General features: G+C 38.0%; 1 pseudogene; it reads right to left on the reverse strand.

The window, feature by feature from the left end:
* Positions 1–3,318: 3,318 nt before the first annotated feature.
* Positions 3,319–4,112, reverse strand: LOC132486787 (26S proteasome non-ATPase regulatory subunit 7-like; annotated as a pseudogene).
* Between the last annotated feature and the right edge of the window lie 22,455 nt (positions 4,113–26,567).

Consider the following 26,567-nt stretch of genomic DNA (forward strand, 5'->3'; position numbering starts at 1 on the left):
GCAGACCCACTAGAGAATGGACTTGAGGATACAGGGAGGGGGAATGGTAAGCTGGGACAAAGTGTGACCGTGGCATGGACATATATACACTACCAAACATAAAATAGATAGCTAGTGGGAAGCAGCTGCATAGCACAGGGATATCAGCTCGGTGTTTTGTGACCCTAGAGGGGTGGGATAGGGAGGATGGGAGGGAGGGAGATGCAAGAGGGAAGAGATATGGGGACATATGTATATGTATAACTGATTCACTTTGTTATAAAGCAGAAACTAACACACCATTGTAAAGCAATTATACTGCATAAAGATGTTTAAAAAAAAAAAAGACTGCTAGGATGATATATACTGACATAGTTTATATGCTGTACAATTCTACTGCTGTCATATAGCCAAAGCCGCCATTTCTATTTTCTAAAATGTCTTAGAACATGAGAAAATTATGTGATTTCTAAAAGACAGATAACGTATAATAGAGCATATCAAGCACTTTGAGAAACACTGCATTTATATCATTAGCACATGTATCTTTCTATTATTAGCACATTGCAGGCTTAATAAGTATTTGAGGATGGAAAGATGGAAAAAGCCATGTAAGGAGTTTACTAAAGGTAAAATATCATCACGCTAAAATGAGGTTTACTTAGATGAGCTGAACACATTATGAATTATTAAGACAGGTTGGTTGCCATCACCCTAAAATACTATAAGGTGACACTATTTAGAATTATTGTCAATCCTCAATTTACTAACTCAGAATGCATTCCTTCATATAACTCTGTTATATTTGTGCAGAATCTATACAGGTGATGGTTGAAAAACGTGCATTCATAGTGAAAAATATAGGAACAACATTGCAACACTAAAAATATGTAAAGACATAATAAGAAGTAACAAGACTACTACAGTTTTTTGTTCACTTGTTTCAAGAATGCTGTTTCATGAAAAATGGGATTACTTTTGTAAGGAAGTAGGTAGAAAAATTTCAGGAGATTCTGAAGTGTATTTTTAAATGATTTAGAGGTTGAGATAGTGATCTTTAGGGGTAATTCTCTTTGAAAATATTTCTAAGGAAATCTGGAAAAAAAATTTGTCTCTCAAGGAAAAAAAATAGTTTCAGGATGTTGAGAAAAACAGAAAAAGATTTATGTGATCACCAAGAGATGAGTGAGAAATAGAATAGTTGGGTCAGCTGCTCCCCTGTGTTAGTGATCAGGTACTACTGTTATCAGGGGTTACTAACTGTCATCCTGACTTAAGCAGACCCCACGGGAGGACCATGTGTACCCTACTGATGGTATACCCAATCTTAAAGTTGAATTTAATTGCCTTGTAGTGCCTGCACACTTTTAAAAGGAAAAAAAGATGGTATAAAGAATAAAATTGCCAAAACCTAATCCCCAATAATAGGCATTCATTAAGTAAATCACGTATTTTTATATCATTACATATATTTTTAAGGATGATGATAGAATAACCATAAATTTTATCAAACTAAAAAAATTTGGGGAGAGCAAAGAGATGTTATTAAAAATGACCCCAGGGGCTTCCCTGGTGGCGCAGTGGTTGAGGGTCCGCCTGCCGATGCAGAGAACGCGGGTTCGTGCCCCGGTCCAGGAGGATCCCGCGTGCCGCGGAGCGGCTGGGCCCGTGGGCCGTGGCCGTTGGGCCTGTGCGTCCGGAGCCTGTGCTCCGCAGCGGGAGAGGCCGCAGCAGTGAGAGGCCCACGTACCACAAAAAAATAAAATAAATAAACAACAACAACAAAAATAAATAAAAATGACCCCAGGAAAAGTGATATAAATCAGACAGATCCAAGCACACCAGAACTTATAAAATACTATAAATTATATATTCAAAATTGATAGGTTGTAGAAGTGTATGAAGTAGCTCAACTTCATTAGATTATGCCAAGGTGTTTTCTAAAGTGACTGTGCAGTTTATCACATCTTCACCAAAACTTGATATTACAATACCTTTAAATTTTACCAATATAATGGGTGTAAAATGTATTTCATTATGGTTTAAGTTGGCATATCCCTGATTAACTAATAAAGTTGAACACATTTTCATAAGTTTATTGGCTGTTTATTTTTCCTCATCTGTGAAATGTCTGTTAATGTCTTTTCCCTTTTTCTCCAATAGATTGTCTTTTCATATTGGTTTGATGTTTTCATGTTCTGGACACTATCCTTTATTGGTTATAATGTGTTGCAAATATTTTCTCCCAGTTTGTGAGGTGACATTTCCTCAGTTTTGGGGTGGGGGGGATCTTGTGATAAACTAATATGATATTTATCACTGTTTCTTCATGTTTTTTTTTTTTTTTTTTTTGCGGTATGCGGGACTCTCACTGTTGTGGCCTCCCCCGTTGCGGAGCACAGGCTCCGGACGCGCAGGCTCCGGACGCGCAGGCTCAGCGGCCATGGCTCACGGGCCCAGCCGCTCCGCAGCATATGGGATCCTCCCAGACCGGGGCACGAACCCGTATCCCCTGCATCGGCAGGCGGACTCTCAACCACTTGCGCCACCAGGGAGGCCCATGTTTTATTATTTTGATGTATTGATTAAGAATCCATTCCTATACAGAGTTGACCTATTTACTTCTAAAAGTATTGAAGTCCTGCCTTTCATAATGAAATGCTCCAGCTGTCTGGAATTGATTTTTGCATATAATGAGGGGAGATCTTAGGGGGAAGGGTGGAAGGTAGCTGCTCCTCACTTAGTGACATTCAGAGATCTGAATACACGTCCTCTGCAGGCGGCAGGCACAGTGGACTGCGTCAGAGTCATGCCTGAGCAAGCTGAGAAGAGCTTGCCCTAGTGGCTTCTGCCAGCAGAACAGACTCTGTGCAGGGTCTCTGATGTAGTCTGACTACCGATGCAGGCCTGCAGGTTTGTTGCCTTTTTGACACATGTGCAGCCTGAACAAACCCATGTAGGCCACTGGGCAATGCAGATAACATACCCAACCCCACCCAGCACATGCCCAATACTGTGCTTTCTTACATCTCTAGATACATGCTTTCTCATTTTGGTCTCCAAATATTTTCCTTCATAAATTAGCCATGCATTTGAAAATATGTTTTTTATGTTTTATCCAGTACTTTAAATGTCCTTCCCTAAGAAGTGTTCTATGAACATCTATCTACTTAGCCAAGTTGCCTGCAACAGAAGTCTGTAATGTGGTTTCAAAGTGCTTTGAAGAGGAGTCTAGACTGAATGAGTAATAAACCAAAGTTTATGCTAAAGGTGTAAACATAGTCCCTGTTTTTTTTAGTTTATAAGATTTTAATTTACAAATTAAAAAGCTACATTTTTTTCCTTTTTCTCTTCTTCCTTTACATCACTCTTTTCCTTATCTCTCTCTTTCTCTTTGCCGTCTTTTCTATCCTTTTTGCTGTCTTCTTTTCCCTGCCCTTCTTTCTTCTCTGCATCCCAGTTGGTGATCTTGTTGTTGATGAGGTTGTGCAAGGCAAACACGGAATGGATCAGTGAGGCCAAATACACCACCACCATCTGGTCATTGGTCTTTAGGTAAAAGGCCTTGACAAACTCCTGCAGGCTGACATCTGGCAACAGGCTGAAGACGTCCTGCATCTGGTGGATGATCTGATGGTTGATGGGCAGCTTGCCTGTGGCCACTTTCTCCAGGTAGCTCCTGATATCCAGAAGCTTGGAGTTGAGTCCCTTCAAACCATGGACCTGGTTTGTGATCTGCTGGGAAAGAGTGCCCACTGTAGTGTCTTTGATGTCCTGTAACAAGTGTTCAACTCCGACTTCCTCAGCTTCCTCTGCTCCAATTTCACTGGTCACGTGCTCAAATGTTTTTGAGGTTGGAGTTCCATCATCATGAACTTCTTCCACTGAAATATATGCTTCTGTGGGGGCAGTCCCAAGTCCTTTGGTTTCACATCAGTGATGACCAATACTGAGTTAGGGCAGTATCTTTTCATGAGTTCATTGATGGCGATGTCATTCTTGTGTAGTTTAGGGCCTGTGTGGTACCACCCAAGTATTCTTTCTCTGGCATTGACATTCTTAAACATTCCATACATGTTTTCCAAATAATCGTGGTCTAAAAACCAGACAGAATCATCTTTGTCATCTTCATCGAAAGGACAAGTGATGCTCAGAGACATTAAATTTCTTTGCCAACGTGACTCTAGTTTTGTTTCTGAGAACACTATTTTTATTTTTTATTTCTGTCTTGTTTCTTAGGGATGGCAGTGGTATATTTCCTTCAAAATCTTTGCAATGCCTTTTCCCAACCTTCTGACAAAACTCATTTTAGTGAAAGATCCGTAGCCATGTGTAAAGAAGAAAAGAAGAAAGAATTGAAATTTTCTGATTATCAGCAACAAATTACAGTTGGAAAACAGGCACTAAAAATTTAATTACAATTGGATAACAGGCACTAAAAATTTAGTCAGAATAATCAACTGAAATATATTTTCGTGTTGACATGCTTAATAGGAAATATACCTTCTATCTTAGAAGATTAAATTTTAGAACACAATACATTATGTATCTACTGTTTTATCATCATTATTTGGAGGATTTATTTCCCTTTCTCTCATAATCAAGTTACAAAAAGGATGTTTTCTTAGGTTGGGTTTTCAGGAAACAGATTTGAGATGGATATTTGCCTGCAGAAAATGTATTGGGGAATGCTTTCAGGCACAATACAATAAGAGAAAGGGGAAAGAAGTATTGAACAGAGGGAAGTGTTAAAGTAAAAGGCAACTGCAGCAGAGGCCTTATCTTTTCCTATGGTGAACTCTAGCTGCAATGGTCTTTCAAAGTTATCCTGAACTGAGGCAAGGGGACTAAGCCTCTGTCTCCCACATGACCCAATCATGGGATGAGGGGTGCCATGGAATTGGGGATAGGGCACAACCATAGGCAAAGTGGCTTCCTTTGGCCAAGGGCAATTCCGGTAGAGAGAATTCATCTCTGAGCTATGGCAACCAAAACTCTCAACAGCTGGGACAACATATGCCTTGGTCCTGGTTTGGGGTGGGAGGCATCTCCCTTGGGAGGAATCTGGGCAGCCTACCAGAGCATTTTTAATTTTAAACAAGAAGTATAGTAGGCTCTAAGCAACCAGTGTTTTCTGACACTGACTTTTCTGCTGACTTCTTTTAAAGTACTCCAAAATCAAATAAATTTCTCTAATTACCTCAAATCTTGAGAAAATTAAATTTAAAAATTAGAGAAACAGAAATGATTAGAAATTGGGAAGCTTATGTGCTTTGGTTTTTTTGGTGAAGCTTTATTTTTACAAATGAGGACACTCAATTTTAAGAATAGTACTAAAACAAAATGACACAAATCAGAGAAAAATTTCAAGAATGCTAAAGCACCACTTCTGATGACATCTGTAGTGAATGCTGTGGTGTGCTGCCAAGATCCCCCTCCAGGACCATGACATCTATACCCTTATCAGCCAGGATGTTGGCTACTGACTGTTTGCAATTAAGTTTTCTTCTGGAAATTGCCTTTGATAGAAGAAAGCCACCTGCCCAAATATCACTTCATCTTTAAAGATACTTCCATGGTGGCACAGTGAACAAGACTCTGCGCTCCCATAGCAGGGGGCCTGGGTTCGATCCCTCCTCAGGGAACTAGATCCCAAATGCATGCCACAACTAAGAGTTTGCATGCCACAACTAAGGAGCCCATAAGCTTCAACTAAGGAGCCCATGTGCCGCAACTAAGGAGCCCATGTGCTGCAACTAAGACCCAGTGCAACTAAATAAATAAACAAATAAATAAATAAATAATATATATATATATATTTTTAAAAGATACTCTTAATTTAGCATCTGGTTACAATCTTGGCCTTGCTGCCTCAAATTAGGACAGCTCTGAATGACCATCCCAGCTCCAGAGCTCCCCACATAATCAGCTGAGGCCTTTCTTGCAACTATTGGATTGGCCAAGAAGTTCGTTCCATAACATCTTATAGAAAAACCCGAACGCAGTTCTTGGCCAACCCAACTCATCACAAATCAATCTCTCCTTTTGCCCAATCCTGCTTCCTTTACACCTCTTTACATATCCTGTATCCAAGAACACTTGGATCCAGTCAACTTCCTGAACACGTATCTCTGTTGAGTCTTTTTTCCAGTGAATTTGATCTAAGAGAGTTAGTACCAAGAATAATCCCAGGAAGCAGACTCTAAGATAAAATGTTTGAGTTGGATCATCCTTTGGCCAACTGGCAATAAGCACCCTGTCACTGGGGCTAAGTAGATTCCTGATGTCTCCTAGCATGCTGTAACTGTTCCAATGTTATAACTTTCACCAATGACAAACTGGTAGAAGGGAATGCATATCTCAGGTATTTTAGAAGCCTGGAGGCTTTAGTAGTAGAGGTTATAATGAAAAGGTAAGGATAATTAACTGTTAATTTAAGGAAAAGTGTGAAGGCTAGAGGGCCTTCTTGGAAGCAAATAAAAGGGGCTCTAATCTTTGCTGCCAAAGGGCAGGAAATGCTAACTATTGGACCCAGTAATCATGAAGTAGTATATTTCCAGAAAATGTTGAATTTTCAGCCCAAACAAGTCTGCCATTCCAAGGTCAGGACCTTGATGAGAAAGGAATAGGACCATGAAACACAGGATGGGAAGATTTAGGCACTCAATTTTAAATCCTTAGGTTTAGCTGAACCCTCCAGACCTGCACGGTGGCCCATTCGTTTGTGTTTAAGGCTAGTAGTGTCCACCCTTCCTTACACATGATGCAGAGATTCTGCTTTGAAAGACAACACACGCTCTTCTCAAGATCTACCCCCACTTTCTTCTCTGGCTACCAAACCAATTGACAGGGTCAAGTCGTGACATAACCTGGCCAAGAAAGTTCTGGGCCTTATTGAGAGACAAAAGGATATATATGCTAAAGGAGTTGCAGGGCCAAAAAACATATGCCAGCGGGAGCCAGGAGAGTAGGACTAGATCCTGACAGTGCAGGATCAAAAGGGTGTAGAGCATAAGTTTTCACAAAGGAGAGGTTGTTGATTTGGAAGCATCCTCATATGATACAGGATTTAACACCCTGGCAAGCACCCAGGTAACTGTGTAAACATACTCCTAGATGGCTCTTGGATTCTAAAAAGGCTGTAATCCACACTAAGTGAAGTAGAAATGCCACGATTGCCATGGCAGATGTGAAAGAAAGGATCAACAGATTCAGGGAAATGGGGATTCTGGAGTGGAGAGAAAACACAAGGCTGGAGAACCCACCACCTTCTAGGGACAGCTTAGAGAACATGGTAAGAAACGAGCTGCTTAGAGGGGCACTAGAATCATTGAGAAGATCAGTGGTGGCTGTTGTCTGCAGGCCAGGGCTAAGGTAAGAGATGCTACTATAGCACTTCTCTCCCTGAAAGTGATAGAGATGATAGAGGCCAGCAGGGATGATAGGGATGATAATAGAGGCCAAGTGGTGATGATGCTGAATGATCAGAAGCAAGTTGGGGGATATTATCATTATGAGTGGGTAATTACTCACAAGGAGCTATGGAGATGTTCAAAGGACATGGAATTCCTAAGGCAAAGTCATGGGCAGCCAACAAGTATTGATATATTTCTTAATATATACAACAAAAAGAAATCAAGGATGGATAATCAAGAGGCTTAGGACAGCTGCCCTAGTAAAAAGCCCAGTTTGTAGACCTGAGCCAGTCTTAGACCTAAAATCCAATGACTAAAAGGGATGTTGGGTCCCTAAGAGAAATAACCTTGCAAAAGAACAGCAAGCATATATGGTAGTCCCTGATTAAAAGAACCTATAGCCATTTACTCAGATTATCATAAAGTTGGAAAAGAGGAACACTCATACTTTTTGAGGACTGTTAGGCACAGGTCCAAATTAACATTGCTAACCAGAGGCCCAAAGAGTCATCATGGCCCCTGTTGGAGTGGAGATGTATGTGAGCCAGATATTAAGTAAAGTCCTGGCCCAAGTTTGGCTTACAGTAGGTCCACTAGGTCCATAGTGGTCATTCCCTGGGTCTCCAGAGGTATAATTGGAATGGAAATATTTGGTGGTCTGTAGAACCTCCACATTTGGTCCTTGGCATGTAGGGTAAAATCTATCATAGTAGAAAAAGCCCCATGAAAACCTATGAAACTTCCCTTTCACAGATAAAAACATGTCATCCTGGTGGTAGTGGCAGACATTAGTACCACCCTTATAGACCTAACGAATGCAGAGGTAGTGGTCACCATCACTTTCCATTTAAATTCATGGTATCCATAATGAATTCCACAAACCCAGATGGCTCCTGTACATGACATTTGACTACCACAAACCTAACCAATTGCAGCTACTATGCCAGATGTGGTATATTTACTACAGCAGATTAATATAGCCTCAGGTACAAACTATGCAGCCATTGATCTAGCAAATGTGATGTTTTCTATTCTTATCAGGAAAGAGGATCAGAAGTAGTTCATATTCATGTCAGATGTACAATCATACACATTTAATCTTGCACAAGGCTATGTTAATTCTGCATGGTAGGTCACAATATAGTCCAAATGAACCATCTGGATCATCTGGACATTTCACAAAATGTCACATTGGCCCACGATATTGATGACATCATGTTAATCAGACCAGATGAGCAAGAAATGGCAAGTGGAGGCCTTGGTTAAGACACATGTGTTCCAGAAAGTGGAGGATTAACCTTAAAGATTCAGGGACTTCACACAGCAGTAAAGTTTGAAGGGGTCGAGTGGTCTAGGGTATGCCAGAACATTCCCTCCAAAGTAAAACACAAATTATTACATCTTGGCATTCCCACCGCAAAGAAAGAAGAATGACACCAGGTATGCCTCTTCAGGTTATGGAGGTAGCATATTCCAAACTCTGAGCAATTGATTCAATGACATGGAATGTAGCCAGTTTTGACTGTAACCAAGGACAGCAAACAACTCTGCAGCACTGCACCAGCTGCAGGCAAGCAGCTTGGCTTCACAGGCTGTGTAACCTGGTAGGCCCCACGGTATTAAATTTCCTCAAGAGTTGAAGCAATTCTAAAAATTAACATGGTTTTGCAGTAATTCAATATAGGTAAGTCAGACAGACAGCACTGGCTGCTTAAAGCCTGCTGCCATCCTTCATGTTTAAAATTTGGGTACTGGAAAGAAAGACATTTTCCATGTTGGGACTGATGTGATTACTAGCCCCCCATCTATATGAGGACAATGTCTAGATAATGAATACAAATAGTCATAAATGAAGGGATTTCTCATAAGCTCTCAGAAGCCAAAATAATCACTTGAAAAATGAACGACTTGATTAACTACATAGTTATTTCCTCTACATAAAACTGTAGTCTTCAACTATTAGACCTCATAAGGACCTTCAAGGTCATCGAGTCCAAGGCTTTAATTTTACAAATGAAGAAACTGAGGCAAAAAAAAAAAAAAGATTAAGGAATTTGCCTAATATATTTTTGATTTAAATTTTACCAAAGCCTAATTTATATCCAATTATATTCTCATAAAACTAAGTCTAATCAATTCCATATTTAACAATTAAAAACCAAAATCAATCAAATCTAAAATGCAATCACATAAAAGAGATTCATATATTAAATCATAAAAAATAGAACAGGTGATTAAACAAGGAGTCATTCGCCCAGCCATCTCCTTATCTGGAAACATAGTTCATGTGTCATGTGGTCTTAAGTCTTTATTTCTTCCAACAAAATCCTTTACACAAACTCATAATGACACAAAGTTGCTAAAATTTATGTCCCCATTTCCCCTGATTAATTTATAGACTGAACATTATCATTTTTAATCATTTTATGAGACTGGTATTTTTATGGCCAGAAAAGGCCTCAAGGTTATCTTTTGTGTTATAGAATTTGGTCTCTAAGCTCTACAAATCCAAACTTGATGGTGTGATGAGCCAGAGGAAAAAAAATAACTTACTCCTCCCAAACCTATATAAAGCTAATGGCTGCCATAAAAGTCAGAAGTCATTCAAGCAAAGGTTTCTGTTGATCAAACCCCATAGACTTTTTAATACTAATTTCTCTTGGCTTCTTTCCTTAAACTTGGGTGCTCCACTCCTTGGCCTAATTAGTCACTCTCCTGATTCCCTTTCTACCTCTCTGACTACCTCTTCTCAGCCTCCTTTACATCACCTCTGCTTAGCTCTTAAACGTTAGAATGCCTAAGGATTCTATCCTTGCCTTATTCTCTTCTTTACACTCTATAACAGGGATTGTTAACAAAGCAGGTGTGAATTTGAATATTTCCACTAACCCCTCAAATTCAGTATTCTCTCCAATTATGAAAGCATAAAATAAACTATGGTAATATAACAGTCACTATCACTCTGTAAACATTTTTTTAAGCCACAGATTTTTTTAATATCACACTGAACTTGTTTCAGAGATGCCAGAATAGCATTCATACTCATCACCTACTTCAAACATACTTTAGGAGAAACCAGCACATAAAAATATAATATAAGAAAGTACAAGAATAAAGGAAGGAATTAAGTTTCATGGAAGCAGATGGAAGAAAGTGTGCAACTCTTATTAGAAGAATTGAGAAGTGTGTTCTAGAAGTAACATATGACATTGACCTTGAAAGATGAATAAGGGGTGTCCAGATGAGAAAAAGGGGAGAGGCCTTTCCCAACAGAACAAACATATCAAGGATCCTGAGTTGTGAGAGAGTGGTGAACCGTTCTGTTCCATAGCTGCACAGCATGTGAGGGAGGGAGGAAGGGAGGAAGGAAGGGAGGGAGGGAGGGAGGGAGGGGAGAGAAGGGTAGAGGCATATGATCAAGCTGAGAAGATAGATGGAGGAATGGTTGTGAAAGCCTGGGCATGCTATGCTAAGGCCTTCAGATCTTCTCTTACAGGCAATGATAAACCAAAGGTTTTAATCAGTTCAGTATCTTATTTGTATTTCAAAGTGCTAAACCTAATATCAATATGGAGAGAAAACTGGTGGCATGGAGACTAGTGAAAGGGCTATTGCAGTAGTTCCTTCAGGAGATGTGAATTGTTGCCTTGGGAGATAAGAAAGCAGTAAAAATTAAAACTGGATTAATTTTCTGGCTTAGATGATGGGGTAACTGTTATGCCATTAACGAAAAGAGAGAATATAGGAATATGAACATAAAATCTTAATTTGAAAAGAAGATTTTATACTTTGGGAATGCTTATTCAGCTTCATGCAACAAAGAATATGACTGCCAGTGGCTCAACACAAATAAGGTTTTATTTTCCTCATTAAACAAGAAGTTTGGAGGTGAGCAGGTACTGGCACTTGTTCAGCAATTGGTTAGATTTTGGCTTCACCAAAGAAGAAATACAAATGGCAAATAAAATAATGAAAAGTTTAACATCATATCCCATATATATGATATGAATTTACCCATATCACTAGTTAAATTCAAATTAAAACCATGATGAGCTACTACCAGCATATATTAGAATTGCTAAAATTCAAAAACTGACTACTAAGTGTGGACAAAGACACAGATCAATTGGAACTCTCAAACATTGCTAGTGGGAATGTTAAATTGTAAAGCCACTTTGGGAAATAGATTAGCAGTTTAATATAAAGTCTTATAAAGTTAAACACAGGCTTCCCTGGTGGCGCAGTGGTTGAGAGTCCGCCTGCCAATGCAGGGGACATGGGTTCGTGCCCCAGTCCGGGAGGATCCCACGTGCTGCGGAGCAGCTGGGCCCGTGGGCCATGGCCGCTGAGCCTGCGCATCCGGAGCCTGTGCTCCGCAGCGGGAGAGACCACAACAGTGAGAGGCCCACATACCGGGGGCGAAAAAAAAAAAGTTAAACACACATTTACCACGTGACTCAGGAATCCCACTTACAGGTATTTACCCCCCAAAATGAAAGCTTTTATTATGCTAAGTGAAAGAAGACAAAAAAAATGATATTCTGGAAAGGCAAAACTAAAAGAACTATAATCATATCAGTGGTAGCCATGAGATGTGGAAAAGGGATTCCCTCAAAGAGCCATAAGGGAATTTTACAGGATGGTGGAAATGTTCAATACACTGATTGTGAAGGCAGTTATATATTTATAAATATTTATCAAAATTCATGGGGCTGTATACCTAAAAGAGTGAATTTTACTCTATGTAAATTTTTCTTCAGTGAACCTGATGTTTAAAAAAAAAAACCCAGATCTATTTTTCCAAAGAAAACAAAACACTAATCTGAAAAGATATATGCACCCCTATGTTCATTGTAGTGTTATTCACAATAATCAAGATATGAAAGCAACCTAAGTGTCCATCGATAGACAAATGGATAAAGAAGTTGTGGTGTGTGTGTGTGTGTATAGACACACACACACAATGGAATATTACTCAGCCATAAAAATAATGAAATCTCGCCATTTGCAAGAACATAGATGAACCTAGAGAGTATTATACTAAGTGAAATGAGTCAGAGAAAGACAAATACCAAATGATTTCATTAACGTGTGAAACCTAAAAAAACAAAACAAATGAACAAACACAAAACAGAGTTACAAAATAATAGTCATGGGGATGAAATGTATAGCATGAGGGAATATAGTCAATAGTCAATAATATTGTAATAAATTTGTATGGTGACAGATGGTAACTAGACTTATGATGATGATCATTTTGTAATGTATAGAAATACTGAATCATTATGTTACGCACTTGGAAATAACATAGCGATGTAGGTCAGCTACACTTCAAAAAAAAAAGCCCCAAATCACAAGATCATTGCTTATTTTCAGGGAAAAAATTTAAATGATAGACTTAAGGGATTAAGGTGCCAGCATTAAAAATGAGCACAATGTGGAAGAACTAGAGAGCTAAAATCAAACAGTAATTTAATGCTCAGAATTTTTAATATTCAAAGATGTGTCTTTTTATATCTGTGGCAACATATTCAATGGACTTGGAGATAATTTGATTTTTTTCTCATGATGCTATGTAACCACAGATTTCCTTGATTAATACACTTTAATTTTTCAGAATCTTTTGCTTTCCAGCTCTTGTAACCTTGAACAATTCCTCTTTCAACTATCTGTATTTACCTTTATTTCATAATTTACATTTTATTCTGTACCACACACGACAAACTGTTTTACTTAATAACTCTGTAATTTGCCATTAGACTTAATTGTACTAAGTTCCTCAAAAAATATAAAGAGACCAAAAGACTTTATAAATCTGATCATATCCTCACTTATAATATATAGTGTCATGGTTTTTTAATTCCTATTTTATTATGTAAAAATTAATTTTCAGCTAATGAAATTTATTATAGTAAAATTCTAGATAGATATCACAGGTTTTGGATGAAACAGTAATTGGAAAAAACTTGCATTCTTCTATTGCTAAGAAATAGATAGCATTTTATTTATTTTTCAAAATTGCCTGTGTGTGTTGCTAATGCTATCCATTCAACTTCTCTAATTATGTCAAAATGCTATCTTGGAAGACAATGGTTTGATTCACCATGAATTCACAAATAACATTGACTCATTAGAACTCCACATTAGACCTTTTCTCCCATTTCTCATGACAGAATCTCTAGTTCATGAACACAGGTCTAGGATACAATTTGTAGTAAGTTCAAGGACAACGGTGAGTTTTCTGGGTTAATACACACTGAATTTGTGAAGTCAACTTTGCCTAAGTTCTCACCCTAAGTCTTCTGAAAGACAGGCATGCCTGAGCAACATTAAACACACTGGCGATTTGTTCTCAGGTCAAATTTCTCGCCTATTATGGATGCTTTTTGTCATGGAGGTTTTGTAACATTTGTCCTACACAAGCATTTCTCTTCTGAGTCTGCCCCACCTCCCTGCAGTCTTGGGAGGACTCCCAAATAGAGGTTGTGAATGCACCTCAAGATCCACTTTCTGACCTCCTCTCTACACTGTACATGACTGTTTAATTTCCTATTTAAGACAAATTAATTATTGCATGCTCTAATGAGGTTGCAAAGGATCCCGCTCCAGTCCACAAACTTGGAAGAGGTTACCCAGAGGTTTTCCAGATTGATGGGTCCAGGGTGGATGACCTGAAAATGAACTTTGACTAAACTTTGCTCTTTGTGTTCTTGGCAGGCCGTACTTGGAAAGTGGCAATTGTCTGCAGCAGACAGTGTAAAACTTCAACCTAGACTTTTATTTGGAGGTTAGCCTTTGGAAGAGGGAGGGGGGAATAAAAAAAAAAAACTCTTTGTAAGTCTTTTCTATACTAGTTTTATTACTTGTTTTTTAAGTGTTTTATTCTTCTTTCTAATATCCAAGTTACATTTTAAGATGAAAGTATTAGCCAACTGAAAATGTTTTTTGTCTTTCTACTCTCCTCTTCCTCTAGGCACTATACAAGTTAGAACTGTTTTTTAACTTGAACCCAATATACTATAATACAACTTCTATAATGCCCCTAACTTTAGAACTTAGATAAGATGCTTACAAATATTAATTGGTTTCCACAACCTATAGGCCATGTATTAAACCCATTTTACTGATTAGATGTAATTCATCTCTGATTTATGTTGTCATTGAAGACAAATGTGTTGAAATCATTAAATTTCAACTCTGCAATACAAGACTACAATCTGTCCAGGAGATTCCCCCTAAACTAATTATTCATGAAAATGAATGTCAGAACTTTTTTCCATTGATGTGCCAGAACAAAGTGACAGGACATTCTGAGATAAATTACTTGGTCTCAGCCTACTCTGGCAGCTGGTCTGGACTCTATAAAACCACCTTTTAAATAACATACTACTCTCCACTTAAAGATACATAACTAAAATAACAGTGTTATTTTACATCATATTCTTCACTATGTCTCCTCGTAAGCAACTGATTAAATATCACACTGTTCTCATAAAGAATCATGAATAGGAAGTGGCATATCCCTATGAGAGATGAGAAAATTGACCTGGGAAACGGCTTAGACTGTTTTATGAAATGGTAGATTTGGGATAAGAAGTCAACATTTCTTAATTTCTGGCTACTCTTCATTCTCTCATCTGTTTTCTCCTAATGTGACCTGGACAATCCCAGGTGGTGCCAACTTCCCCCGGTAGTCAACACACACATAGAAGCTTTAGCTAAAAAGGAAAAAATAAATGGCAGAGCCTCAATGTACCCCTCTACATGTAGGTAGAAAAAGAGTTTGCACATTTCTTTTTCCTCAACCAAAATTCCTATAAAGTATAGGGGGCATCATAAAAAGTCACCACAGACTTGGAACCAGACTGAAGTGAACAGGAAAGACTCTTGGTCTCCCCCTAAAACCCTGTGCCATTTCCCAACCTCAGTGGTGCCCTGGAGAAACCAAATTATTTCATCTTCTTAGGTTCTTATTCTTCAGGTCTTAGTTAAATTAGGAACTTTTTTTTAGGTCCCTTCAGATGCAGTGTCCCCATTGGACTCCTGGACATATCACCACTGCCTTTTTAAATATTGTCCTTTCTAATGCTATTGTGCTCTCCTAAAGCCAGGCTGCTGAGCCCAGAGACAAAGCCACTAGAGATTGTTAAACCAATTCCCCTGATGCTTCCCTGAAGTTTTTGACTGGAGTTCTCTAGTAGCAACCTGTACCCTTGACTTGCCTGGAGTTGGACAGGGCTAAGGAAGGCACCTTTCTGGACTAGACCCAATCAGCATATTATCATCAGCAAGACCGGCCCTTAGAACAAAATGGTGTTCTGTGTCTTTTCGTGTCTCTTGAAATTATTAATACTTTACCCTTGGGTAGATAGGACTTAGGAAGAAGTGCTGATAGAAACTTATACCAATAATCTGCACTCTCTGCTCTTTACTTCCCTTTGCTTGTTCATTGAAAATCCAGGAACAGGACTGGAAATGGAACTTACGGGCAGGCATAAAATAAAAGTCTTAGAAATAGAATTCCAGTGTTTCTGCAATACCCCTCCCACCTGAAAAAGCAATGGACTGAATAATCCATAATGTATTGGCCTAATCTCCTTTGTGAGAATAGAGCTTGATTGTTATATCCCAAGCTAAAAGTGCAAGCTGGAACGAATACAGCAGATCTTCTGATGAACAAAGATGTTCTGAGTTAATGTCAGAAATGAAGAGGACAAAATGAATGGAAAAAAAATAACCTTCTTGAATTAGAGAAACATAATATCTGCTAAATAGAATGTCTTTCACAATTTAACATGAGGCATCACCAGCTCTTTTGGAGTCATTTCAAATCACACCAGATGGTACTAACTTGACTCAGAGGCTAGAAACTGAGACACAGCTATGATCAAGTCTTTACCACAATTTAGCCTGCTGTAGAAAATGGTGCTGTGATGACTTGTTCTATGTTGCTTCCATTCCTCACAGCTTTCACTTTACCTTCCTCTAAAGGACAATTTGTTGTTAGTGAAGTTGTTGGTGTGAACTTTTAAGTCACTGACTTGTCTTTTAGTAGAAATTTAAGAGGTATCTCCACTGCTCCTGTAAGACAATATTGTGGACTCAGTGGAAAAGAGTGATTGACAGAGTGCTTTTTGAGAGTGATGTTCAGAGTGCCTTCCAAACTAACTTTCATGTCAAGACTTCCGGCCATCTGAATTCCCAACTTATTCTATATAGAGAGTTCTAGGTGCTCTAAAACCGTCCCCACTGGTCACATGACTATTCCTTTTCTTTTAAAACAGTTTAGGGAGCAGAATCATTAACAAGGCAAAGACCACAGTACAACCACAAAATATTAGACAAGACTTAATTCCATTTCCCTCTATGATTGGTGTCCCTGAACACAAGTCACAAGCAAAAGAGAGTGCAGCCTAGCTTACAATTAATTTCTTCATCACAAATTCTGGTGAATTTGTTCTATACTGTCAACTCTTACCATATTTTCAATGGATTCACTGCTAAAACAGGAAAAAGCCTGAAAGACTAAAGCCATATGACCATAATGAGAATGAAGTTATTTACTCTACAAATCACATTTTTAAATTGTTAAATCCAATAATGTTTTGAGTTAAATGATTGACATACTGGAAAAATTTGTAAGGTGAGAAGACGTTTTTTCCTAAAACATTGTCTATTAATCATTAAAGCAATCCACACGTACAAAGACAGATTGCTTCACCGTATATGTTTGTGCACATTCTTTTTTCTTTTTTCTTTTTTTCTTTTTTTTTTTTTGCAGTACACAGGTCTCTCACTGTTATGGTCTCTCCCGTTGCGGAGTACAGGCTCCGGACGCGCAGGCTCAGCAGCCATGGCTCACAGGCCCAGCCGCTCCGCGGCATGTGGGATCTTCCCGGACCGGGGCACGAACCCGTGTCCCCTGCATCGGCAGGCGGACTCTCAACCACTGCACCACCAGGGAAGCCCTGTGCACATTCATTTTTAAATGGTGATAATTAAAATTAAATACTAATTCCAAATTTTTCATCAATCTATATTTTAATGGAAAATATATAATAACTCAGATTCCTCCTTAGGAAGACTTTTATTTCTAGGGGGCTATTATGATATCAAAGGACCTATGGGCCTCTGTATTACCATTATATTCAATCTTCTTTCATCTTTTTTTTATACTGACTCCCTTAGGTTTTTCTTTGCTCTTCCTGTTTAGGGAAGGCGGCTTTTCTTTCTGCCAACAGTGTTGAGGTGTGAAGCAAACACAAGGCAATCAGATACAAGCAATTCATCAGGGTTGGGTGAAAGTCAGAACTATTCAACCAAAATTAATAAGAAGGGATGTAACAAACTCACCTTCTTATAATTCATTTGAAAGCCATATAATATCAATTAGCATTTATCAAATAAGAACAGGCAGGTGAGGGTGACAGTATCTTACCTACCTCACAGGAACATGTGATGATGAATGACCCACTCATGAAATATTTTAAATCAGCATTTCCTGAGCACTCTCAGATTATGTTTAGGCAATTCTAAAGATCCAGATAAGACAGAAAAACTTAGTTGTCAAGCCACAACTGGGTGGACACAAGCCCACTATGCTCAATACTTCAAGTTGAGTCCTAACCTTCCTGTTGTTAATGTCCTAGGAGATAAGCATTAAGTAAAGTTGACCTGGACTATTGTTTCTGTACAAATATCATTTTCTGGGAGAGTGTATTATTCCTATCTAAGGAGTCCTGGAACTCTCTGCAGTTAATTCCTACTGTATTCGACTCATTCGACCCATTGTAAAGAGGAAAAATGAAAGCAAGAAGAGACCTTAGAATGATTTGCCCAAGTGAAGAAGCTGAGATTAGAAAACTACTTGCTGGATCCTTAGGGCAGCGCTTCATCTACTATGCAAAACTGTCTTTTGTACCAAACTACTTACGGGAATACTCTGCTTGTACATGTCAGAATCATCACTGTGACCATTTATCTAGGTGAACGCTATCTGCTTGGTAGGCTTCTCACCAATATGTGAAAACACCCAGGGACAACCTCGCAGAGTTGCAACTAAAAAACTCACAGACCTCTTTCTCATGTCTCAAGTTATTTACTAGTAGTTCAGGCTGTCAGGCTTCCTGCAGTAAAGGAAGGAGAGTCCTTGACCTTGCAACTCCTGGCATGTTCAAGTTTAAATTCACTAAGAAAGTTCAGGCTGCTTATATTTTATTTAAACATTGGATGTTAATAATGAGGCCAGTATTATGTGATTGGAATGAAGTCTCAAAAGCAAATTTGGCTGGTAAGGTATTATTGACTTAGGTTATGTCTATAAAGTTGGATACACTGGATTTCTTAACCTTCCAGCAAAATGGATAATAAATGCCAAAAAAAAGATAACTGTCTATATTAAATGATTATAAAATTTGAATATTTTAAGAAAATTCTTGGGCTTCCCTGGTGGCACAGTGGTTGAGGGTCCACCTGCCGATGCAGGGGGCGCGGGTTCGGGAGGATCCCAGGTGCCGTGGAGCGGCTGGGCCCGTGGGCCGTGGCCGCTGGGCCTGAGCGTCCAGAGCCTGTGCTGAGCGACAGGAGAGGCCACAGCAGTGAGAGACCAGCATACCGCAGAAAAAAAGGAAAAAAAGAAAAAAGAAAATTCTTCAATTCAGTTGGTGTTTTTCTTCATTCATTCATTAAATGTATAGATATACGTGGCATACCTGCTGCTATACACTAGGGCTAAGTGTATGGTGAGTAGGCACTGTGCTAGGGCTGAGGACACCCACAAGAAGCAGGTGGACTTTGTCCCTGCCAGTGTGGAACTTATAGGTTGGGAGAGGAGAACCACCAAGCACATTCAAGCAGGCCATGATACACAGGAATCTAGGGTGCTATCACTGGGGTATACCCTGGAGTCATCCTAATCCATCAGAGAGGGCCAGACAACAAACAAGGAAGACATCTTGGTGACAAAGAAGAGATGTGCATGGATTAGAGAAATATTTGGAAAATGCATTTGGTTTTTAAATGTAATATGAGGCCAGTTTTAGCTTCATATTGTGGTAGTTGTGAGGGCACTGGGGAGAAAAGGAGAAGTTAAAGAAAAACTCTGAGACCTCATGGGCATGGCATTAAAATGCCTTCTTTTTGAAAAATAAATGGGTTTAGTGAAAATGTAACTGACTTAATTTTACAAGGTATGTAAATTATTCTTCTGAGGACTGGTGGCCTGTGTGGGAGAATTCAGTGAGTATTTGTTTTAATTCTACTTTCAAGAAATGCATGGAGTATAAATCATGGAATGTCAGGATACAATCTGATTCAAAGTATTTCTTCACAAATGTGCAATGATGCTGCCAAATAGCCTGCAATGATATTTAATCTGGCAAATTAAAGAGATAACAAAAGTGAAAAAATTAAGTAGTGATAAGGGCCCAGAGAACTGACTTGAATTTTGTAGTTTCTCTTTAAATAATAGCATCTTTAGTTGAGATATCACAAACACTAATATATTTGAGAAATTCCTGTCTTAATATGATGCAAACACAATATTCTGAGTTTACCAGGGAAATAATTAGAACTTTAGAAATTTAAAGTTCAAAAACTGAAATACATAGGTATAAATCTAACAGAATATGTACATTTTGTGTTTGCATTAGTTTTCTAGGGCTAACGTAACAAAGTACCACAAACCAAGTGGCTTAACAGAAATGTACTGTTTCACAATTCTGGAGCTAGAAGTCCAGCATCAAGGTGTGGGCAGGATTTTGTCCTTGTGAGGACTGTGAGGGAGAAATCTGTTCCATGCCTCTCTTCTAGCTTCCAGTGGTTTCCTGGGAGCACTGGCATTCCTTGATTTCTGCATCACCCTGATCTCTGCTTTCATTTTATATGGCATTCTCCCTCTGTGCTGTCTCCAAATTTTTCCTTCTTATAAGGATACCAGTCATATTGGAGTAAGGCCCATCCTAACAACCTCATTTTAACCTGATTAGCTCTCTACATTGCCTATCTCCAAATAAGGTCATATTCTGAGGTACTGGGGACTAGGACTTCAACATATGAATTAGGAGGAGGATATGTAACAATGCTGTAAGCTACAAAGCATGGATGAAAGAAATCTACATAAATATAAAAGCATACAGTATTCATTCACTGGAAGACTCAACATAGTAAATATGTCAATTCTCTCCATTTTTTGAGTATAGACAAGTACATAGTAAAAGGTATATGAAAAGGCAAAAGAATTAGAACAGTCAAAACAATTTTTGAAAAAAAATGAAATTGGACTCACAGTACCCAATTTTATGACTTACCATAAAACTAGAGTAATTAAGACAGTTTGGTACTGGTGAGGGGATAGACATATAGATCAATGAAATAGAACAGAGAATATGGAAATAGACCCACAAAAATTTTTCCCATTGATTTTCGACAACAAGTTTAAGTGCAACTCAAGAGAGAAACGATAGTCTTTAAACAAGTGGTGTTGTAATAATTGGACAGCTATATGCCAAAATATGAATCTCAACCTAAATGACACATCTTATACAAAAATTAATTCAAAATTAATCACAGATCTAAATGTCAAATTCAAAATTCTAAAATTTTTAGAAGAAAAAACAGGAGAAAATCTTAGTGATCTGGCATCAGGAAAAGAGTTATTAGATATGACACCAAAAGCTCAATCCACAGAAGAAAAAATTGATAAATTGGACTTCATCAAAATTTAAAAGTTTGCTGTGCAAAAATACTGTTATAAGATAAGCTACTGACTGTGAGAATGTATCTGTAAACCACATATCTGAAAAGGGACTTGTACCAAGAATGTATAAAGAACCCTGAAAACTCGAACACATTTTTAAATGTGCTAAAGACTTGAGCAGACACTTAGCCAAAGAGCATATATGAAAAGCAAATAAATACAGAATGTAAAATGCTTCAATTCTATTCTTTCTTCCCTTTATAAATTAAGCATTCTGTTTCTACTTTATGTGAACTTCCTCAAATTATTCAGTATTTATTAACTTCTAGTCAATATCTGTTTAGATTTATAGGCAAGTTTACAAATTTATTTTCTCAACTTTCTTACATCTTAGTTCTCTCTCCTAGGTTAAAATTTCCTTCTTGCTGTAGTAGATGCTCTTTTTGTTTGTTTGAAAATATATTTTCCTCTAACTCCTGAGTAGTTAGGAGTTTGGCTGGATATGTATTTCTAGGTTGATGGTTAATTTCTTTCACCCTTTGAACACTTTCCATTACCTTCTGGCTTCTTATTACTATTGAGAAGTCTACATTTTAGATTAGTTTAAATTATTTTACAGATAATCCCTCTTTTCCCTATTGTTGCTTTTAAGATTTCTCTCTTGGTCTTTGGTGTTTTGCAGTTTTACTGTGATATATCTAGGTATGAGAAAAGTTTTATTTATCACCCTTGGGCCTCACTGTAATACTGGAAAGCTCTCCCCCATTGTCTCTATTCTTTCCTTCAGGAAGTCCTATTAGGTATCTGTTGAATCTTCTCATTTTACCATCCATTCTTCTTTTATAAGCTCCAAACTGTAACTCTCTGCTGCATTTTGAATAATTCAGACCTGTTAGTTTCTCATCTTGGGGGTTTAACCATCACATTTGCATGAAGCACAGGCCATGTTTACACATTCTAAAAAGAGCTCTTTTAGTCCACCCAGAATCCAGGACAAAAGAAAGTGGTAGATTTTCTTTTTATTTCCATTTTCACTGAAGTTGTAAACTTTTGAGAATACTAACATTATGTGGAGATTAACTCACCTCTTTGTTTAGGCCCAAATCCTAATCTGCTGTCTTCATCTGAGCATCAGAAATGAAGTCCTTAGATTACCATAACTAATAATCTCTACCACCCAATTTATTTATCTCCCACCCCATACCTGTAGCTACAGTATCAGCTACTGGGCTCACCACTAAGCCTCATTTCTAGAACCTAGTGATTCTGGGAAATCAGCCATGCACTTAAATATGTGTTAGTTATTTTTTGGTTGTCTGTAGTGGTAGGATTTTTGTGTTTTGTTTTCTTCTCTAAAACAGTACTTCAACCATTTATTTATCAGAGTACACATTTTAAAATATTATTTATTTGGTACTCTGGGGTTAAATGGAAGAGGCTAAGGCTGGCTTTGCCACTTACCAGACAAATGACCTTGGGCAAGATACTTAACTTCTCCATATATCAGTTTCCCCATCTGTAAAATGGGCATAACAGTACCTACCTCATAATGTTGTTATAAGAATTAAATGAAATAATACCTGTCAAGTGATTAGAACAGTGTCTGGCATTTAGTAAACACTGTTTAAGTATTTGCTACATAAAAATGAAAACGTCAGTAGTTTTCTATTGCATTAATGTGTGTATTTAAGACAAAGAAATTCCATTTTGCTTTAAAATCTGGTGCTTATTGTGTAGCTAGAGGATTAAAAAGAACCAAAAGTGTTTTTACTTAAATTCACTAGGTTAACACACCTGAAGTTGAACAGTTAACATTCACTCAATTCGGTTCTCATCACTCAACAACACTTCTCTTCTCTATCCTATATATTCACCTTGTCACTCACGTCTCAAATTCCTATAAGCAAAAAATTGTAAATGACAAGGAAAGTGACTACTGCATCTCTCCATTTCCCACTCAGAGAAGCACTCAGACTTTCTAGGAAACACACAAATCCCCAAAGGCAATGACATTAAAAGATTAAAGGGGTCTGCTTTTTATTATTTTCCTCCTAACTTCCCTGGAGCAAGCACTTTGGCATATTGCTGCTTGAAGTCTCTATCTGCCAGGACCAGTCCGGTGGAGAGTAACTTCCTGAGAAACATGCTGGGATTTCCACTGATCCATATATTTCTGCATCTTTGTAGAAAAAGCCCAAACGTCCAGTTATCCTTATATATATGTTAAGCTTAAAGTCAAAACTCTTCCTCTGATTTGAATGGGCTTTTAATACTTGAATTTCCACCTCTCAGTCTAGCTGACAATTACTCAACAGCTAATACAGTGCTTGTCACACCCTTTTCTAGGATCTCTATTAAAAGTGTTTTTTCCCCCAATAAAGTGTTTTACGAAATGCTTCCCTAACTATTCATTTAAGAAGAAAAAATTATTAGCCTTTAGTCTAAAGCTTATCTTATTGTGGATAAGTTTTAAAGTCAAAACAAAGAGGAAATATAGTCAGAATTAGGGGGAAAAAATCCCACAAATTAACGACAAAGTAGAGTCCGGTGACGTCTAAATGCAACATTGGTGCTTCCCTTCCTTGCACTGACTCCAGTGTTTTTTCCTCAGTTAAGGACCAGATGATGGACTTGGTTTGTGTTTAGGAGTCATGTCGCTGGGAAAATATCTCTATCTAAATACTAAAATTACAATCAGGGCAGTGAGAGGCTCCCACTATGAGAGCTACGGAATCACTGTGGCCCCTGGGAAGGCAGCTAACTCACACCTAACACAAACTCACTGTGAAAGAGCAAGAGGAATTGCCTGCCCTATTTAAATACCCTACCTTTCTTCCCCAGAGTTAAGTGTGATCAGATTTTATCATTCTTTGTATGCATGATGATGGAAAACTTGGTTTCCAACATATTTTTTAATTAAAAGAAAAGGAGAACAGCATTTGGGTCAGGGACAATTCAAGGCCTATCTTAGATTTCACAGAGGAACAATCATAAAAGAGTGTCATAAAGTAGAATTCGACATAAATGATATAATCTCGTTTACATGCTACTAAACCTGCTTATTGATGCTTAAAATGGCTGAATATTTGATAAGAGCATTACTGCTTTCAGAATATCAAAATTTTTTTCATTTAAATCATTAAGGCTTTTTCTAAAAAGACATTCATTTAATGTGTCCAAGAAAAAAATGAAAATGTGCAATTCAATATACCCATTCCATACTGGTCTTCAAATTGTTCTAGGGAGCCTCAGAATTTGGAATTATTCAAGATTCACAGGTGACATAACAGCTGTCTTCATCTGTATGAATGTCTGCCATTTAGCAGAAGAATTCAGCTTACTGGAACTAGGTCAATGATTGAGATTTGCAAGAAGAATATATTAATATACAACCTAGAGTATAAGTTTTTAACAATCAGAGCTGCCAGAGTATTAAACAGTCTCTCTTATGATGTTAGGAATTTTCTATCACTAGATTTATAAATGGAATGAAGGTACATCAAAGAACCTGGCACACAGTAGGTTCACAAGTATTTGTAAACTTAAATCATACTCAACATAGGTGATTCCCTATCAGGGCACTATTACTAGGAATGACATGAATGAGCTAATTTCTGAGGTCTCTTCCAGTTCTAAAAGTCTTTATTATCTAGCAGAAGAAATTGTTTATTTTTTAAGATATGTGTTGACACAGGGATCTTGCAGAAACAAACAAGCATTATATCTAGTCAGCCAGTTGTACAAATTAAGCTGCAATGTGGAAAAGTGGTTAAAACACAGTATGAGGTTAGTTAAAAGAACTTCAGCAGAGTCTCAACAGTAGCAGCTCTAGACCACACTGCAAGTTGGGAATACAAAGTAAACCAATGTCCTTTGAAATCAGGGTAAAACAAACTATCTCCTAATGTGGTGACTGTTTGCAGTCCTGCTAAAAGACAAGTTGGGATTGCTTCAAAAAGCCACAATTTTTGCTTATTCTGGAAAGTGATGCCTTAGACTTTTCCCTAGCGGAAATAAGCCAAGATATTAGAAGTCTCTGAGCTCTTTTCCAAATTTGCATTTCTGAGCATGGCAAATCAGGGTGAATTTCATGTGATAGATATTTTAAGATGTCTGTTAAATAAACTGAGTTCAATTTATTTGTTTTTTATTAAAATATAAAAGCAGGGCTTCCCTGGTGGTACAGTGGTTGAGAGTCCGCCTGCCGATGCAGGGGATGTGGGTTCGCGCCCCAGTCCAGGAAGATCCCACAAGCCGTGGAGCGGCTGGGCCCATGAGCCATGGCCGCTAAGCCTGCGTGTCTGGAGCCTGTGCTCCGCAATGGGAGAGGCCACAACAGTGAGAGGTCCACGTACTGCATAAATAAATAAATAAATAAATAAATAAATGTATAAAAGCAAATTAAGTTGTCATGTTGGGAAACATTAAGCACCATATAAATACCAGTATTAGTAGAATTAACAATAAGTATTATTATATTAAGCTGACCATAGCAGTTTTTATACAGAGATTCACTTTGGAAAAAAATACGAAATATGAAAATTTGTCTCCTAATTGACTTTTTTTTTAAACAAGGCCTCTATGCCAGCCCAGTATCAGCTCCTTAATTACATCTAAATTGTGGTAACATGTTAAAAGAAAAAGACTAGCCAGATCCTTTCACTCATTTATGTATTTATTTGTTTATGAAATATTACTGAATTACCATCTATTCTTAGAAGTCACATTACTAGATACAAGGAATAAAATTGTGAGCAAGGCGGGCGGGTCTCTGCCCTCCCGGAGCGTTGTAGCAGTAATATCTCATCAGGTTTCTACTGGCGGGAACCTTCAGCCGGAAAGGAGATACCCCTAAAAGGTCATTAGGAGGCTTATTTGGAGAGAGTGGGACAGACTGTTCAGAAAGTGTTCAGTCGATGACAATATGCACACAACTGCCTACATGCACAAGCAAAGTTCTATCAGCACAAAAGTTTGTGTCTAGCATTTAAATCCATTCTTTCCATTATTTAAAAGAATACAAATCACCCAGGAGTCAATTCTTTGGGAACCTAAATGATAAAGTCAGAACTTCAATTCTCCCAGTACTAGAGACTGTGAAAATTTTATGGCCAGGAAATTTTCATTTTTGTTTTATTTCACTATTACCCCACCCACCATTATGGTTAGTATAACATCTCAGTTCACAGTGGGGCCTCTCTAAATATTTGCTGAATTGATTTAAATTGACATGCTTTCAAATTATTAAGAATTGAATAATAATTTGAATGCTTTTCAAGTTATTAAGAATAATCCATTGTAGCATTGTGAGAGAAAGATCAGCTCATCTTAGAAGACCTCTAGCAAGTTACTTTGGAACAGGTGCATACATTATGTGTAAGACATGACAGAGCAATTCTTCCACTATACTAGGGATCAGCAAAGTTTTTTTGTAAAGAGTCAGTGAGTAAATATTTTAGGTCTTGCAGGCCATATAA

The sequence above is a fragment of the Mesoplodon densirostris genome, chromosome 3 (assembly GCF_025265405.1).
Source record: "Mesoplodon densirostris isolate mMesDen1 chromosome 3, mMesDen1 primary haplotype, whole genome shotgun sequence".
Lineage (NCBI taxonomy): Eukaryota > Metazoa > Chordata > Mammalia > Artiodactyla > Ziphiidae > Mesoplodon > Mesoplodon densirostris.